The sequence below is a fragment of the Ciconia boyciana genome, chromosome 6 (assembly GCF_034638445.1).
Source record: "Ciconia boyciana chromosome 6, ASM3463844v1, whole genome shotgun sequence".
NCBI lineage: Eukaryota > Metazoa > Chordata > Aves > Ciconiiformes > Ciconiidae > Ciconia > Ciconia boyciana.
Genome location: NC_132939.1, coordinates 20439138 through 20456795, shown reverse-complemented (window position 1 = coordinate 20456795; position 17658 = coordinate 20439138). Strand labels below are relative to the sequence as shown.

Here is a 17658-nt window from a genome sequence, read left to right as displayed (position 1 = left end):
GCAAAGCCGTAAAACCCTTCTGTAGCTGTTGCACTTGCATTTATTATAGAAATGGGAAGAATGAGACTAAGTGCACTGATGCGCTGAAAGCAGGTCTCAGACTCGCATCAAAAGACTGGGGCTCATGTGGAAGCTGTGAGCAGTGTCATGTATTGGAATGGGAAACTACCCAGTGGGGCAGAGTCAGTCAGTCATTTGTATCAGGGAAAATAATAAACCATCAGAAAGCTGAGATTCATCAAGGAAAGAAGGAAAATCCCAGAGGGACCTGTGTGTGGACACAGCATATCAGTAAGAAAAAAGGTGGCTGAGTGGGCAGATGAAGCTTTATCAGACCCAATAGTTTTGATTTGAACACAATTGCCTTACCACCATTTGGGAGCTGGCCAATACTAAACATGCATTTCTCCTACTAATTGTAAGTGCCAGAGGGCATTAGAAGATGTTAGACACAGATATTTAGTTTAGCCATTGTCTGACTTCAAAGGAGTAGGTGAGCATGAGACAGCCCATGACATGTGCGATAACTGGGATAAGTCAGAGAGAGATTCACAGAGATCCAGGCAGAGTAAAGGAAGAAATCGGGATGGGAGCAAGATGGTGAAAAAGAAGGAAAGTCGAGGGGGAGTGGATGTTTAGGGAAGCCTTTATATTTAAAAAGTTTTTTGCAAGGCTGGGCTCAGGTGGAAATAGGAGAGGCTGACTGCCTGGAGCAGAAGAAACATTTGAAAGCAGCATGTCCACCCAAGAGGAGCCGGGAAGATAGCTACATATAGGGAATGTACAGGGAAGCGTGTGGCAGAAGAAGCAAATGTGCTTAATTCCATTTACCAATGTTGTACTGTATCCTGCTGGGGCTTCAGTGGGTCTTCCATGGAGTTTCAGAGGAGATGCTGGTTCAACACCTTTCTGCAGATGACACATCTGACAATTGCAACCTACTCAATAGCCTGTCTTGCAGCACCCTGGCCTCGCAGGGGTTCTTCTGTCTTCTGTTCTTCTGTCTGCTGGGGAAGCAGCTGCAAGAACGCTTGCAGGCAGAAGTGCCAGGGCACAAGCTGTGTAGGGCAGGTAAACAGCAGCCCAGGGGATAGGAAGTGGGTCTTTCCCTGTGGGTAGGATGTGGCAAATGTCCTGTTGTTCCAATGAGATAATCTTCTGCCATTAGTATAATCACTGTAATTAGTCATGCTGTGCTCACTGGTGATGTCCCCTGGGACGTATTTCAAAAATTTCCTCCTGTTATGCGCCTGGAGCGTGCTGGATTTGGGAGTAACAGTGCTGTTACTGTTATCCACCATAACAGAAGAGATCTGAGCAAAGGAGGCAGTTGCAGAGCATGGCTTTCAGGAGTCACGATAAAAAGATATGTATGGGGGAGTGTGAGTGAAAGTTAGGAAAGGAATAAGCTCTTCGTGCTGGATGGGATGTATATATTTATCCAGGCACAAGTTAGCCCCTGTTGGGTTATTTGTCTCAGGGTGTTTCTGCCTTTAGCATACATTCTAGAGGAAGAGAGTGTCAGCCTACAGCTGCTAGGGTACTTACAAATCCAGGAAGAGGCACGTAAAGTTAAGTGATATGGTTTTTATGCAGACATAAAGCAATTGCAGTGAAATAAAGGAGGTTCTTTAATGTCTTTGTATGGCCACAAGGCCATACAAATCCTCTTGATTTTCTAATGTGCATCCGCATTGGGCTTTGCAGAATAAATGGAGCTAATCATTTCTAGGAGCTGGTCTGATCCATTGCTTGAGAAGCTGAGAGCTAGGGCTTGTTCCCTTGCATCAGTTGTAACTCCTTTCTTCTGTCTTAAAATGTTAATAAACAGAGTCACTGAACTTCATGGGTGTTTGTAAAGCTTTGTGAATTGCTGCAATGAAGATTGTCCTCTGTAAAGTATATAGAGTTATTCCTAGACTCCTGTGGGGTAGAGCACCCTCCTTTTGTGTGTACTGGACTTAAGGGCTGTACAGTAATTGTTGAAGCCTTGAGTATTTACAATGAATTGTGGAAGAAGAATGGAAGAATAGATAAACTTTCCATTAATGTAGGTAAAGAAACAGATATGCATTTAGTGAACATAAATGTGTATTTGCCAGCCTTTCAACAACATCAAAAATGCTATTAAAGTAGAACAAAGCAACTTTGACTAACATTAAGCAGAGCTTCTCTGTAGGAATAAGATAAATATCAGACAATAAGTAACTGCAAAGCCCCTCAGAAAAACAATGCTATAGAAATACACACACACTTTGCCACTCGTGTCCTACATTCATTAAAAAGCACCAAATGCTGTGAATGTGCTATCAGCAACATCTGTTTCCTGAGTTTTCATTAGGAGATGCTGATCTACATTTAGTTATATTATTGTCTCACTTCCAGAAACCTCAGATTTCTGCTCCTTTGAAGAGTGTACCAGCAATGCTTTTGGTTTCAGAGCAGTACATAATTCTATAGTTTCTCTGTCCCTCCCACTGCCTTGTACATATGATGCAAAATGTTTCTTGCAGGTTCAACAACTACACTGGTTTATGTGCAGACTGAAGATTTTAGTAGGCAGAGGAAGTGCTTCTACAGAGGAGCTCTGATTTTTAAAAGTAGCTGCAAAAATGATGGCAAGATGGTCCATATTTATTGTCTCCCAATGATTTCTCAGTTTAGCCAGGAAAAAAATAAATATATTCTCATGCTTTTAGTACATTATAAAAGTTTTATACTAACGTAATTCTAATGAAATCAGTAACAATGCAGTGCTGTAAAATAAGTGTAACATAATGGAAACAAGCATAGTGGTCCTACTTACCAACTCAGTGCTAAACTTTTAGTGTGAGCATTAAGTTTGGTATTTTTGGTCCATCAATGACAATATTTTGTATTTAAAACTTCTAACATTAGAGTAATATAAAACCACTGTGACTTCTTTTCATATCCTTGGCATTGTAGAGATCTAATGCTGGTGTCTAACTGATGAATTAGACACTTCTATATCATATATACCCTCACTGATGCTTTATCTGTAAGAGTAATTCTGGCAATAAGCATTAAGTGTTATCATCACTCTTCCATATAGTCTCAGGAGAAGCCAAAGGATGATGTCATGTCTAAGCAGTCCTTTAATCCAAGATGTATCTTTTAATGTCCTGATTTACATGTGTTTCTGCAATAGTATGAAGAATCACAGTCTACACTGAAGCTATATGGGTTTTTTCCTTGGGCTGTCATTTTTTCAACCTAAGCAGTAGAAATAAATACTTTTCAAGAAAAACTATGTATTTTTTAGATCGATCTCTATATATCTGCATATATATGGATCATACACATGTATGTTTGGTGTAGATTTTATCATTTGGCTGTTTTTTTCATACCCATGTCCCACTCCTAGAAAAAGCTTAGATGAGATTATGTCAGAAAGGTTTCTTGGATTGAGTGAGTTTTGTTGTGATTTGTTTGTTTGCTTGTTTATTAGAACTCTTCTATACTAATAGCAGCCTTAACACAGTTGCATTTCTATTGCCAGAAATCCTTTTGCTGAAAAGAGTTGTTTGACTTTTTTTTTTAAATTCTACACACTAATATAAATCATACCAACAAAAGACAATGTCATTGCTGTAGGCTGTGCCTAGGATAGAATTAGCTGCTTCAGTTGTGCCAAGATGGGTTGTACTTGCATAATGATACCAGCAAACCATTTTTGAAGTAGACCTTGCCTGAGGCACATGCTTAACTTTACATACTGCAAATAATTTCACTGATTTCAGAAATTATTTGTAAGACAAAATCTTGGCCCCTGCATTCCACAGACTTCAGTGGAGCTAGAAGCTACCCATGGGGTATAAAGCATTTTCAAACTCTGGACTAGAGCTGATAGAATCCCTGGGGCTACAACAGAGGTAGAAATTGATCTTTTGATATTGAAGAAGAGGTGAGAGAGACTTGTGGGTAAACGGTGGAAAACTTAGCGATGATACGTAACTTATTATTGATGTGAAAGAGAGAAGGGAATGATCAGGGGCTTGCATAGAAAGTAATAATGTTGCCAAAGGGATGGTTTAGGAAAATGGCCTTTAAAGCAGCATTTTGGATAAATAGTTGTGGAACAAGATTGCATTTGTCAAGAGAGTTTTATCTCTGCAGATGAGAGGATGCTATGGATGGCCCATTAGCGACACTATGTGGAAACAATCTGCGATGCTGAGGTATAGCTTAGATACAAGATACAAGAATCAAGAGCGAGCTCCAAGATGAAGATGATATTCAAGTTATGGGCTGGTGCAACAGGAAGATGCTGTTATTTTTCACAAGTCATGAGGAAAGAAGATAATGGTTAGGAGAGTCTTCGGGAGAAAATTAAGATATCTGCTTTAGCCACGATGAGTTCATGGTAATTGCTAAACACACACATAAAAATATAAGAAAACAAGCTGAGATTCCCATTTGAACAGAAGATGTGTCATTTTGTAAGTCATCAGTATAGCTGAATTTGTGTTTGCAAATGAGATTAAATGTGGAAGGGAAAGAGAAGGAACAAAAAGGACAGAGGCCAATGGAACTACAGAAGAAAATGGAAAGTTTTCTTTCAGTAGAGCATGAGGAGAGTTCAGTAGAGAACACACTGAGGGACCACTTGGAGAACTAGGAGAAGGATTCAGGGAATGGTATCTCCGAAGCTGTGAAAAGAAACAGCACAAGAGCAGGAGCATGGCCAAAGCTACTGAAGGGCCTAACTAAGAAGTTGTAAAGGTATTGTTAGAAGTCATTCCTGTTGACTGTAAGAGCATAAACAAGATGTTTCTAGGCTGGATTAGTTTGAAAGGAATGCTAGATAATTATTGTAGTGATCTCAGAGTGGCTTATGTGTTTTGGCATGGATTTTTGAAGGTGGGAGGGACTAAAGCATATTTGAAGTTTATTGGTATTATGAAAGGAAGAACTAGAAGGAGAGAAGGTTGGTTGCAGGGGAGGTCTGAGAACAAGAAGAGATCACCCTCATAAACAGAGTTGGTTAGAGGAGGAGACCCTTTTCATGCAGTCATCAGTGAATGATTCCTTGAACAAGAAAATTAATGACTTGAACTGTAAATGAGACAGTCACATTGGACTAGTCATGTAACCCTATGGTCTACAATGCACATTTAATGCGAACTTGGCCCTATAAGTTTGACTATTTTTCATGATCTGTTTAAGTGAATGTATGTCTAACTCTGGGTGCATTTAAAAGACATTTATTCTGGCATTTGGAAGGCATAATGACATGTACGTGAGATCCTGAGGGCTAAAGCAGGGTGAGAGCAGTGTCTTCCTGATGTCATGCATCAAATATTGCATGGGACAGGCTAAGCTGCTGCAAATGCCACATGAAGCTCTTAACCATCTAGGAATTATTCTGTGCCTTTCTGGTATCTTAGGCATGCGTTCGTGCCTTAGCTGAGAATGCTTGTCCTGTGCCCCCGGAGACACGTGCTCCTCATGTTCTTCTCAGCCAGTTTTGCACTCCCTTGTGCAGTATCACTGGTACAAGCTAGATTACTTCTTTTGCTGCTGTTGTCCTTTTTAAGGTATGTTTTGCAGAGATTTAACAAAAATTTTCATCACCTCTTCCTTGCTGTCAGCTTGCTGCGTTCAGATGGGCCAACTGCAGCATTGCATTAATACTGATACAGATGGGGACTTGTTGAATGATGGTATAATGTGAATGGTTTCAGCTAATTAGCACCTGTGTTTCTGTTCCATTTTATTTTCTCCAAGCAAATGCAGTAATGGACTGTCCCTGAAGTTGTTGGAAGACAAGTAGATAGCAAATGTTTCCTGTCCATAAACACCACTGTGAAAATGCAGTGACTCTGTTCTGCTCTTGCTGAGTATACTCAGCGCCTGTTAGCGTTAATGGGACTTACACACGTGCTCCAAGAGCAATGTACCCCATAGCCTCTGGGTAATAGAAACCCTTATCTTGCATTTCCATATTGCTGCATGGAACAAAAGCCATTGTAAAAATAAATCCACCCCATCCCTCCATGGGTATTTTGTCTTGCTTCTCTCTTCATGAGAGCTAATTTGCAATGAGACAACCCAAGGCTGACAAAAGAGAGCTTTGTTACTTTCTGCTAGCTTAAAGAGAGACAAGGGAAGACTTCTTTACATGCTGCCATCACTGTCCAGACCTTTTCTAAGCTTTATCTTCTCTGGCTGCAGAGTTTGTGAGGTGAAAATAATCTCTCCTGAAAATGCTGTACAGTTGCCATAGGATGAAATCACTGTCTACAAGTTAGACTGTGGCTCCTGATTTATGAAAGTGTTACTGTATCCAGGTGGCTTCAGACAACTCTGAATTCTAAAAGCTGTGATAAATACTGGTATCAGCAAAGAGTCCAACCTGAGCACTTACTTGCCCTACACTGCTGTTTGCTGCCCTACCAATTGTGTCAATGTGACTGTAAATGGGGCTGCAGCATGAAACTAGAACATCGAAATGATGGAGAGTCAGAAACATGGCAGAAAAGGGAAGGCGTCTTTTGATCTTTAAGTGACCTAGTTTATCACATGGCCTCACAGACATTTATATGTGCATAATTAAGGTGTAAGTTGCAGCACAGGGAAGTTAATGAAGGAGCAGGGACTCAGGACAGCCTCATAGTGCCCTTGGACAAATAGCAGAACAACTGACGGATGAATTTCCTATAGTGCTATTTAATTCCTTTAGGGGGTTTCTGCCAGCATCCTAAGCCTTGTGAACCACCTAATTAAGGACTCAGTTTATTGCAAGTACTGAAGCATGCATTTCAAACCCTAATCCCTGCACCTCTCTTGTACTGTGGCTTGAAACCCAAACTATTTTTTAACACTGTAAGGTATAAGTATCAGTAAATGTCATCCGTAAAAACAAACAAACAAACAAACAAACAAAAAACCCCCCCACAGAATCCCCTGTGACAAAAATTATGTACTTTGTGGGTGAGGCTGCAGAAGTTGCCAATGTCCATATAAATTCTAGGAGGGAATTGCTTTGGAGAAAGTCTCTCTTCCTTTATATAGGGAAATCAATCCCCTAGTAATTAGGCATTTGGTGTGGTTGTGACTCCTCCTCTTTATTCTATATGCTGACAATCTCTTGGGACTGAAACATACCACTTGTTCACCCTTTTAATATCAAGATGTGCATCACACCTCTGGTTTTCAGAATGAGGGGAGAGACGGGGGGCAAAGGAAATGTTTTCCTTGTAGGTGTCCCTATGGGAAAGAGCCATTATGAATGTCTTTTGGTCTTCCCTGGTACTTTCCAGAGGCATCTTGGTTACACAGTATTTCTCAAAACATTTCTAGGTCAAATCAATCTTTTTGTAACAGCTTTGACCTCACTCTTATTTATATATACAACCAGCTGTTCTCAGGTGATACAAAAGAGGTAAGGAAAGGAGAGAAAGAGCAAAGGGAGGGAGCAACTACTTTTCTGTCTCTTCCACCGCTGAGAAAGAAGGAGAGAAAAAAGGGAGAGGAGGAGGATGTGGCTGTAGTTGCTTTCCCCCTCTCATTACTCCATTGTGCAGCAAATAACCTGAAGAACTGTTTGTACTTCCCCCACTAACTAAACTGCTAGTGGAGATGATCATAGCTGACAGGAATATTCATGACATGAATGACCACATGTCATGTTGACATGACCACAGGTAGCAATATTTTTCTCCTTCCCATTGCAGGGAGTGGAATGGTTCATAGCTGTGCAGGATCCTGCAGATGCTGTCTGAGGGGGTCAGGCAAGTGATAACTATCCTTGCCAGCCATTATATTCTTGCAGCTGTACAGGCATGGGATTATCTTGATGCATTTCAAATGTTCCCCTTATCATACTATCATCAGACACATGCATCATGCTTCCAGTTTAAGAAATGTGGTTGTAGTGCATGGTCTCTAATCCATATTACGGAACCATGTTCCTCCTCCATCTTGTATCCTTGGAGAATGTACCTTGGAAGAAAGATCCACAGTTTCCTCCTACAGAAGTTTCATACAAGTTTGGTAAGGGTATTAATATGTACGTTGATAATTCTTAAGATTAGAGCCATCCATTCATGATGGACATCTTAGCAGGTGAGGAGAATGAGCATCACTAGAAGTCCACAGAAGCACAGGCAGCTTCAAAAAATGTCAGTTACCCTTTGTGGATGGTGAAATTAGCCTCCAGAGATCTATGTGCTGCCCAAGATAATTTCTGGTATCCGAACTATCCTACCCTATTCCGAAAGTGTAAGAAAAGGAAATAGGATTATCCTGACTTTACAGATTAGATTGGAAGCAGAATAAGTGTCAGTTAAATGATTTACCCAAAGTTAGAGAGAAGTGGCTTGTGTCAGAGCCAGGGTTTGAATCATAATCATCTGAATCTCAGACTGATGCTTTAGCCTTCAAAGTACACTGTTGTCCTGGAGAAGAAAAGCCTGCAGTCAGTCACAGTTGCAGCTTTGGGGAAGTGACTGGCCAGAAAAACGAGTGTTAGCCAAATGTTTTTCATTTTTGTGTTTGTGTGAGAGAAGCTGTGTGTGCTCTAATTCGGTAAAAATTCAACTTCATCTCTTAATTAGAAGTTGTTGTTATCTAAAAACTTTGCAGCACTCCCACATTTCTCCTGACAGCTTGGGCTGTGTGGCACAGATAAGCTAGGATAGCTTTAAATGTCAAAATATGCTTTTCATTCTTGTGTATATATATATATCAACGCATTATCAAGTAAAATAAAACCCTGCAGTATGACAGATTATGTTTCTTTAATTGTCATCACTCTTTAAATGAATTTATGGCTGTCAAGGGAAATTTGCACTTCTAGAAACACTGGAAACCTTGAATCATCTAGGCTGAAAAGAAGGCCAGGCCTTGCTCTACATACTTCTTGCTGGAACATTGCTGGAGGTGGCTGAGCTGATTTGAATACATTTGGTTTTGAATGCTTTCTCTCACTTTGCTAATTACATACCAGGCTGTATTTAATGCAGAACTCTGACCATTTTCCTCAGATTTATCAGCGACTTTTATTGTTTGTGGGAATAAAGAAGTGGGAAGCTTGTCTCCTGAGAAAGCTGGTTCTTCACGTTTTCCTGCTGGGTGGCCCTTGCTGCTGTGATGTTTGTGGAGCAAGAAGCCTGTGCACCCTGGTGAGTCAGAGCATGTTTGTGTTCCCTGTTCAGAGGTGGACATGAGATACCAGTAGGCTGCAGCTGGGAATCTATTAGCTAAATTGTGCTTAACCTGAACAATCTGGACCAGTTTAGCAGAAGTTGAAGGTGCACTGGCTTCTCCTGGAGGCCACTCCCAGGTCCTTTTCCACCAGGCAGCTCTCCAGCCACTCTTCCCCAAGCCTGTAGCATTGCATGGGCTTGTTGTGACCCAAGTGCAGGACCCAGCACTTGGCCTTGTTGAACCTCATACAATTGGGCTCAGCCCATCAATCCAGCCTGTCCAGATCCCTCTGTAGAGCTTTTCTACCATCAAGCACACCAACACTCCTGTCCAACTTGGTGTCATCTGCAAACTTACTGAGGGTGCACTTGATCCCCTTATCCAGATCATTGATAAAGATATTAAACAGAACTGGCCCCAGTACTGAGCCCTGGGGAACACCGCTTGTGACCGGCCACCAACTGGAGTAAACTCCATTCACCACCACTCTTTGGGCCCGGCCAGCCAGCCAGTTCTTTATCCAGCAAAGAGTACACCCATCCAAGCCATGCGCAGCTAGTTTCTCCAGGAGAATGCTGTGGGAAACCGTGTCAAAGGCTTTACTAAAGTCCAGGTAAACAACATCCGCAGCCTTTCCCTCAGCTACTAAGTGAGTCAGATGACACAGTTTGTTTCAAAAAGGCACTTTTTTACCACTAAAAAGAACTTGCTGTAGTAAAAAGAAGGGTCCAAGCCCCAGACATTCTCAGGAACACTTCTTTGAAAGGAAACGGCATTCAAGCCTCGCTGTTTCCCCTCGCAGGTTTTCAGGCCCTTTCTCTGTTTTGCGCGATACGTGTAGGTGTATGTAAGGCCTATGGTTAGGAAAGCTTCCTGTGCTTTAAGAAAACAAGGTTCCTGGAAACTCAAATTAAAGACAGCAGACAGGCCGGCTGCAGTGGGACCAGGCTTCCCCGAGGGATGGGAGCCAGCCATCTGAATGTGAGCCAGCAGTGGGCCCAGGTGGCCAAGAAGGCCAATGGCATCCTGGCTTGTATAAGAAATAGTGTGGCCAGCAGGACTAGGGGAGCGATGGTCCCTCTGTATTTGGCAGTGGTGAGGCTGCACCTTGAATACTGTGTTCAGTTTTGGGCCCCTCACTACAAGCAAGATATTGAGGTTGCTGGAGTGTGTCCAAAGAAGGGCAACAAAGCTGGTGAAGGGTCTAGAGAGCAAGTCCTATGAGAAGTGGCTGAGGGAATTCAGGTTGTTTAGCCTGGAGAAAAGGAGGCTGAGGGGAGACCTTATTGCTCTCTACAACTACCTGAAAGGAGGTTGTAGAGAGGTGGGTGTTGGTCTCTTCTCCTAAGTAACAAATGATAGGATGAGAGGAAATGGCCTCAAGTTGCGCCAGGGGATGTTTAGATTGGATATTAGGAAAAATGTCTTCACCGAAAGGGTTGTCAAGCATTGGAGCAGGCTGCCCAGGGAAGTGGTTCAGTCACCATCCCTGGAGGCCTTTAAAAGATGTGTAGATGTGGTGCTTAGGGACATGGTTTAGTGGTGGACTTTTGGCAGTGTTAGATTTAATGGTTGGGCTCGATGGTCTTAAGGGTCTTTTCCAACCTACATGATTCTATGATTCTATGATCTTTTCCTAATTCCCTTGATTTGGGATTTCTGTGGTTCAGCTCATGGAGAAAGAAGGATTTTTGCCAAAGAGGCTTTCAAGTCAGGGGTTTGGCCTATGAAGTAAATCTCCAAAATAAAGGCACTTCATAAAAGGTCATGGCCTTTGGTGTCTCTCACGCTCTGCATTAGGCAGGAAGGCATTGACTCCCCCGCCCTACCCTGAGGTGTAAGCTATAGCTGTTTACAGCTACAGGACACAGCAAAGGATGTAATTGCAATTATTTTCAGACAGAGCTGGAAATGCAGTATTTCATACACAAATTCAAACTGGGGACTGGGTCCAAATGGCCATAACTTTTAAGTACTTTTCACATCAGTGTAGATATTCAGGTGAACAAAACTTAAACATATATTCAGACCTGTCTGAAATTTTCTTATGTGGCATATTGTTTATTTTTGGTGTCTTATTTTTATTTCCCCCCGTCCTTTTACAGAGGTTTGCATAGAACGTATTGCAAGGCATAAGCAAGCAGCAGAAGCAGAGGTGAATATTTTCCCTTCCCTTTGACAATGTATGACTTTCTAGGTCTGTCTTGATTTTGGTATTTTCTTTTTCTCATTGTTGCTTGTTTGGGATAATGCATCGTTATCAGAACTCTCTCTACTGTGGCATGCCAGGATGATGGAAAGGCATCTCCTTGAAAACATTTACAAAGGCAGCCCAGCATCTGAAAATTGATACTTCCCATATACTAAGAACTGAAGGTTACATGAAATCTTGTCTTACCAAAGCATGCCTGTGTTAACTAAGTATCTGTAAATATTTCAGATTAATTTATAGGCAAAACTTGGATTTTCATGAATTGTAGTTTAAAAAAAAAGAAAAAAAAAAAGAAAAAAGTAGTATGGATCAGCTGTTGCCAATTCTGAGAATGTAGTGGGATAACCATAGTCTTATGGCTGCTAATGTCTCTGACTATAGAATGAAGAGCCTATTTCCAGGCTTAATACTGTGTTGTGAACGATCTTTGCAAGTTAGGAATCTTAAAACTGATTGTATTATTAGGCTTTGTAGTATTGCATTATGTGTGTGTTAGGCAGGCTGAAGAGGTGTATGCACATCAGCTATGGATATATTATTACAAAGTTGCTACTAGGAGCCACTGAAGAATGAGAAGGGGAACAAGGGAATAAATACAGGCAAATTGAAACAAAGATGACTCATCTGATGCCTTAAACATGAATGTCACCAATAATTTGTAGCTAGGCAGAAATCAACAACTGCTGTTCCAGTTAGCTTTCCTCCTTCCTTTTAAAATATTTAATTTAAAGTTTTGTTTACTATGCAGGAGCATCCTTTTGTGTGCTGGATAGATCTAAAGTCATATGTTGTCATTTAAGGGTCCCCAGCAGGCATACTGCAGGTACCAACCTTGACACTAAATTTTTTCTGTGATTAACAAAGCTCAGACTCTGGAAACCTTAAAACTGTGTGGCCTGCTTGTCAGCTGGATCTCCGGTTTGAGAGACGCTGTTCAAATGGCAGTTGCAGGTAGGATATTACAGCCAGCCAGCAATAGGAACTCCAGCATCACCTTGAGTTCCACTTAAATGCCTGGTCTTTTTTGCAGCAGATGTATCACATTAGTCAGGGATTGTTGTATTTTCTGCCTTTTGGTTTCCCCAGATTCATTTACCTGGTTAGATACTCTCTTGCCTTGAGAGGAAATTTGTGAATTAAATGCCACAGATAGAATTGCCTTTTTCTTGTGCTGCCCTTCTGGATGCAGATGGGTGCCCTCTGCACACTCACAGCAGCAGCAGCCAGACAAACTGGTAGGTCACAACATTTTTCTTCTGCCTAAAATGAAAAAGGAGAGATTAGTTCTGATGAAAATGCAGCCAGAGCCTCTCATACTGTAGTATTAATAGCGATGCTGGCCTTGACAAGAATAGCTGTTAAATGGGGAGTAAAAAGCTTTCCATGTTTGCCAAAGTTGTAATGAAAATGGTGGAGCTGTCATAAATACAATGTTCTTAGCTAAAGTGATTATGGCTTAACAATTTTCCAATGCATTGCATTGGGTTATTTCCAGCACATTCAGACCTTAGTGTTGTAAAGGTTTAATAGAAAATCTTGACAGTGAGTCTTTATCTGTGCCAGAGGAAAAGGTAGGCAGTATTTATGAAGTCCACTCACATTCTTTACTCACCACCTTGACGTTGCTCCCATGCTCATTTGTTGTCGTCTTTGTATGTGTCTAACTCTCTCAAGAAACACTTGATCCAGTGTATGGCTGTGGATTGCTAAGTTTGGTTGCTGGTGTGATGCAAACTACATGAGCCTAACAATCCTCATAGCCATTAAATCCACAGGCTGACTCCTCAGCAGGGATAAATCCATGGGGTTCCACAGAACTGTCTGGAGCTGTGCCAATCTACAGTGCTTGAAGACTGAGCACAATGATGCATCTTTGATGCAAATTACTACTTTTAGGAAAAACTAGTGTTTACAAGGAATCAAGCATGCATGGGTTAATGCTGAACTGTGAAGCAAGGCCAGAAGTTATATTTGACAGATCTTTGTTAGGTGCCAAGGAACCCAGGAAAAATTTAAATACCAGCCTTTGTGATAATGATAGGACAATAGTAGTCGAGAAAATGCACAGAAGTATTTTATTCCACATGGCAAAATGACTAATGCTGTTCATTTATGATCCACGCAGTGGGAAAGTGCATTCGCCTCCGTGTAGTTCTGATTTCAATTTGTAGAAGAAACTTGGCTCAGTAGCAGAAACTTTAACATTGGATGGCTCCAGCTTTCATTAATTGTTGATTCTGTTTCTTATTTCTCCAGAACACATTCCTTGGCTTGTTTTTACTAATCCCTAATGGGCTTTGTAAGTGGAGGGAGAAACATGATTGGAAGTTCTTCTGCTGGCCTGCAGAAATATTAATTTCTTTTCATTTTTGTGTATTCTGAAGTAAAAGGAGAAGAATAATTGATTTCTCCTGAGGCCAAGAACTGCACAGAACCTAAGGTGGCGTTATGATCTTTGTAACTGTAGAGAGCGTGTTGCTGAGTATGCAGGACACCCCAGAAATAGTGGACTGCTAATACTCGATAGAGGTTGCTTGTTTATCTCATACTAAAGAGAGCAATTTGGTCTAGAGGAGCATTCCCATTTGCAGTTAGTCAGTGTACCAGGAAATATCCTGCTTTTTATCTTTGGGTGTCTCAGTTGAGGAAAAAATGCAGCATAGCCTTGGCTAGCCTCATCAGACAGCAATAGAGAGCCCCCTGTTTCTCACCTCTTGTTTTGCAGGGTTGTGTATGAGATGGGGCTATTCAGTTGCTTAGTTAAGTATGTGCTGAAGTGCCTTTCTGAATCCATAGCCTTCTGTGTAGATTACTTTTATGAAGAAATAATAATAATAATAGTCATAATAAAGTATTTTCTGCACTCCTGTGAAAATTATGTATTTTTTGCAGAGAAGGTGCATGATGGCACAAGCTAAAGAAATTGGATGTGTATTTTATTGCCTGTTAGTCAGTGGCTTTTCCAAAACTTTTAAGTAAGCTAGGTACGTAATGCCTTTGGAGTCCCTATGTTAGTAATAGTGTTTACTACTAATACCGTAGTAATTGTGTTTTGGTAGCTATGGTGGTCTAAAGACATATGTGAGAAAAGATTTACAGGGAGGAGTGTTATGTTTTAGTAAATCAGCTGATACACCTAGAGAGGACAGACTATCTCTTAGAACCAGTAAACTTCAGGAAAAAAAAAATCGGTAGAGAGTAATTGTGATATGAGCACTTTCAGCAATTGTCTCCTGAGAACACTTTGATGCAGGTGGTAAATACTTGGAAGACAAGAGCATGTACATACATACATGTCAGAATAAATAGCATTTAAGCTGCTGTTTTGCTGGTAGCTACAGATTATCTCTAGGTAAGGCTGTCATGCCCTGTAACCATGTGGTGTGTGTGCAGTGACATTAACCTTTAGATACTCCTTCCAGTATCTGCCTCTCCCACTAGCTGCCCTTTTCCAGGGAACTGGTGTCTTCAGGTAGCAGCTGCCTGATCACCTAAACTGACTGCTGTGGGATCTGTCTTGAATCCCATCTCCAGGTGATCAGAATTTTGCAGAGTCCTGCTGAAAGTTGGATGTGTCTCTCAGATTTCTTTCTTGGGTAGTAACTGTTACGTTGTGTGCTGCTGAGAAACTGGTGGGATCCAACGTATCCCCTTGGAGAGATACCCTTTCCAGATTTGATCCATCAGATAAAAGATGTCCCACTGTGATTAATCAAGGCTGAGCTGTTTCCTTTGATCACAGCTTCAGTTATTGATCCCTATGTCTAAGCTGTACATAAACCATTTATCTTTCCCAGATAAGAGCAGCTTGCACCAGCTATCATTCTGGTACTCTTTGGTCAGAACTGAGGGCATTAGCTGTCCTGTTTTGGAAGCATAGCTGATAAGCCACAAAAAAGTGGCAGCTTTGAGCTAAACCAGTAACAGCTGTCCTCAGTCTTCTAGCCTACTCTGAAAAATACTAGGCTAACTGCATGCTACTGTACTTACTGTGCACGCTGGATATGGTTAGGACTCCCAGATGTGTGGCAGCCCTGGGTAAATATGAAATATTCTACTGGATTTACCTGGGGAACAGTTGAAGTATGGAAATGCTATACTGAATCAATGTCTGATTCTCACAAATACAAAAAAAATGTATCACTTTCTTAGTCTTTCTCTCTGGAAGCCTGGAAGTGCTGAAAATGTTTTAGCATAGCCACTGTTACTTATAAAGGAGACTTTATGGTAAGGAAGGCACCTGCTACAAGTCATATAAGCTAAATAGCATTTTTTACAGGCACTGTTCAAAATTTAATTACCTGAGGAAGAAGAGTAATTTTTTTGTTTGTTTTCTGTTGAATGCTGCGTGTGTGATTCCATTTAGAAAAGTTAAAATGCTGAACGTTTATGTTACTGTCTTGTTATGATTATATTTGGTCCTCCACTTCCTCCCAATTTACATTCTAAGGAACTGGACTAGGAGCAGCTACATGACTGTAGTAACACAGGAGATTAATTTTTTTTTCAGTAGGTACTATGACATTCCTCATTTGTATATATATATTTTACAGAGGTTGCTGACATTTTAGCTGTTGATGTAGGAGAGTGAAATAAAGAGAGGGGATAAGGGAAGAAATGAAGAGGGAAAAACCAAGCTGTGATCTAAGAAAGAATTTAGGGAGAGTATCTACAAGAACTTCTGAAAGAAACCCCTGATTTGATGCATTTTGCATTATCTGACAAGTAACATATAACAATAAAAGAAGCCAAAATTAAAGGTAGACACATGGGAGGTGGGCTTCAGTACTGAATTTAAAATGTTGGCATTTTCTGTTGCTGATTTGACATTTTATTGTTGCAGGGAATTTGGTGTTTCTGTTGCGAGTAGAATTAAGCTTTCCTGCTAACATATGCAACAGCACCACGCATATGCCCTCAGATTTCATTGACGGACAATTCTTTTGCACACAAAAATGAGTGCCCTTAATATTACAGGCACATTCAGTTTCAATAGTTGCACCTCTTTTTGGCAATACATTCAGATAATTTATATATTAAATAGCTGTGTTGCAAGTTCTTGAGTTAATGAAGGCAGGCAGTTCTGAGTCTGAGCAACATTAGCACAGTATCCTTTCTCAACAGTAGCTCAGAGCAAATGCTTTAGGAAATGGTAAAAGAAATAAGACATACAGTGATAATTCTTGAGTGTCCTGACTGTACTTAGAAGCCATCAAGCAATATGGCTGCGCCAGTGCGAGCCCTAAGCAGAGGCTGAGAGATACTACTTCCAGTTTTCATCTTTGAAACAGGTGTAAGTGCAAATGTCACAACTTGAGCTTTTCCTTGTTTGCAGTCTGGATTTATACCACTGCAGGTGGATCAGTTCTTGGCCTCTGCCTCCTGAGTGAGGTTGATTCTGTAAACATCTCACCCCTGTGAAGTGGGTAAGACTTCTTACGGTGCTGGGCATAACTTTGCAATGACATGAACACAAATTAAGCCTGCAGTTAGCAACTGTCCTGCACTGTGATTGCAAACCTGGCTCTTGGCAGCTCTACAGGTGTTTGTCTCTCTCATGCATGTGCATTTTGGACGGATAGGGATGATAACTATGATTACTAGCACTTGAGGCTGCTGAAAAAGAGGAAAGAAATGCATGTTTGTGGGTGTCTTTTCGTGTTTGGTTTCTGTCTGCGTGCAAGTGCAAAATGTTTATCAGGCAGTTAGCTTGGGATCTAAGCTAGAAATACACCTCCTTTTTAGGAATCTCTTCCTTTCCCCTCCTTCCTGTGCAATCTCCCCAGAGCAGTCCTAGAAAGTGGCAGCAATTATATCAGCTGTCAGGTCATTCCCCTCACTTTCTGTTTAAGCAGGATCCACAGCCTGGCTGTACTTCTTGAAGAGTAACAGGAAGACCTAGAGAGGCCTCCAAGTTTCTGCATTATAACTGCTATTTATAATAATTAGATATTCTCCCTGAAAATTGAAACTATAAAATTGATGAATTGGTTTCAGATTCTTTTTTCTCTTGCTCTTCAGTTGCATGGACTGTTTAACACCAATGTTCGATAATTTCATTATAGCTCTTCTATAAGCATATAGGATCCTTATGAAAAAGTGATTTGGGATTTCTTCATTATGCCGGAAAATGTCTTAAAAGATGCCTTGCATGGTGCTAATTCTCAAAAGTGAGATGAGTAGTGCGGATTTTCTGGGAGAACAAAACCTTTAAAACTTGTTGGAATTTCACACCCTAAATTGCTACTTTTTTCATTTGTTTCCTCTCCTTTCCT

General features: G+C 41.0%; 1 protein-coding gene across 18 annotated transcripts in view; it reads left to right on the top strand.

Annotated features, from left to right (window-relative positions):
* Positions 1–17658, top strand: part of TSPAN4 (tetraspanin 4) — a 469335-nt gene that overhangs the window by 194845 nt on the left and 256832 nt on the right. The window contains exons 4-5 of one of the 18 annotated variants that reach the window (XM_072863721.1): positions 9009–9146; positions 11277–11326. The exons of 16 other annotated variants lie outside the window; for them this stretch is intronic. The gene's annotated coding sequence lies outside the window, so the exon portion shown is untranslated. The remainder of the gene's footprint in view (positions 1–9008; positions 9147–11276; positions 11327–17658) is intronic. One more of the 18 variants, XM_072863720.1, reaches the window with a different exon arrangement.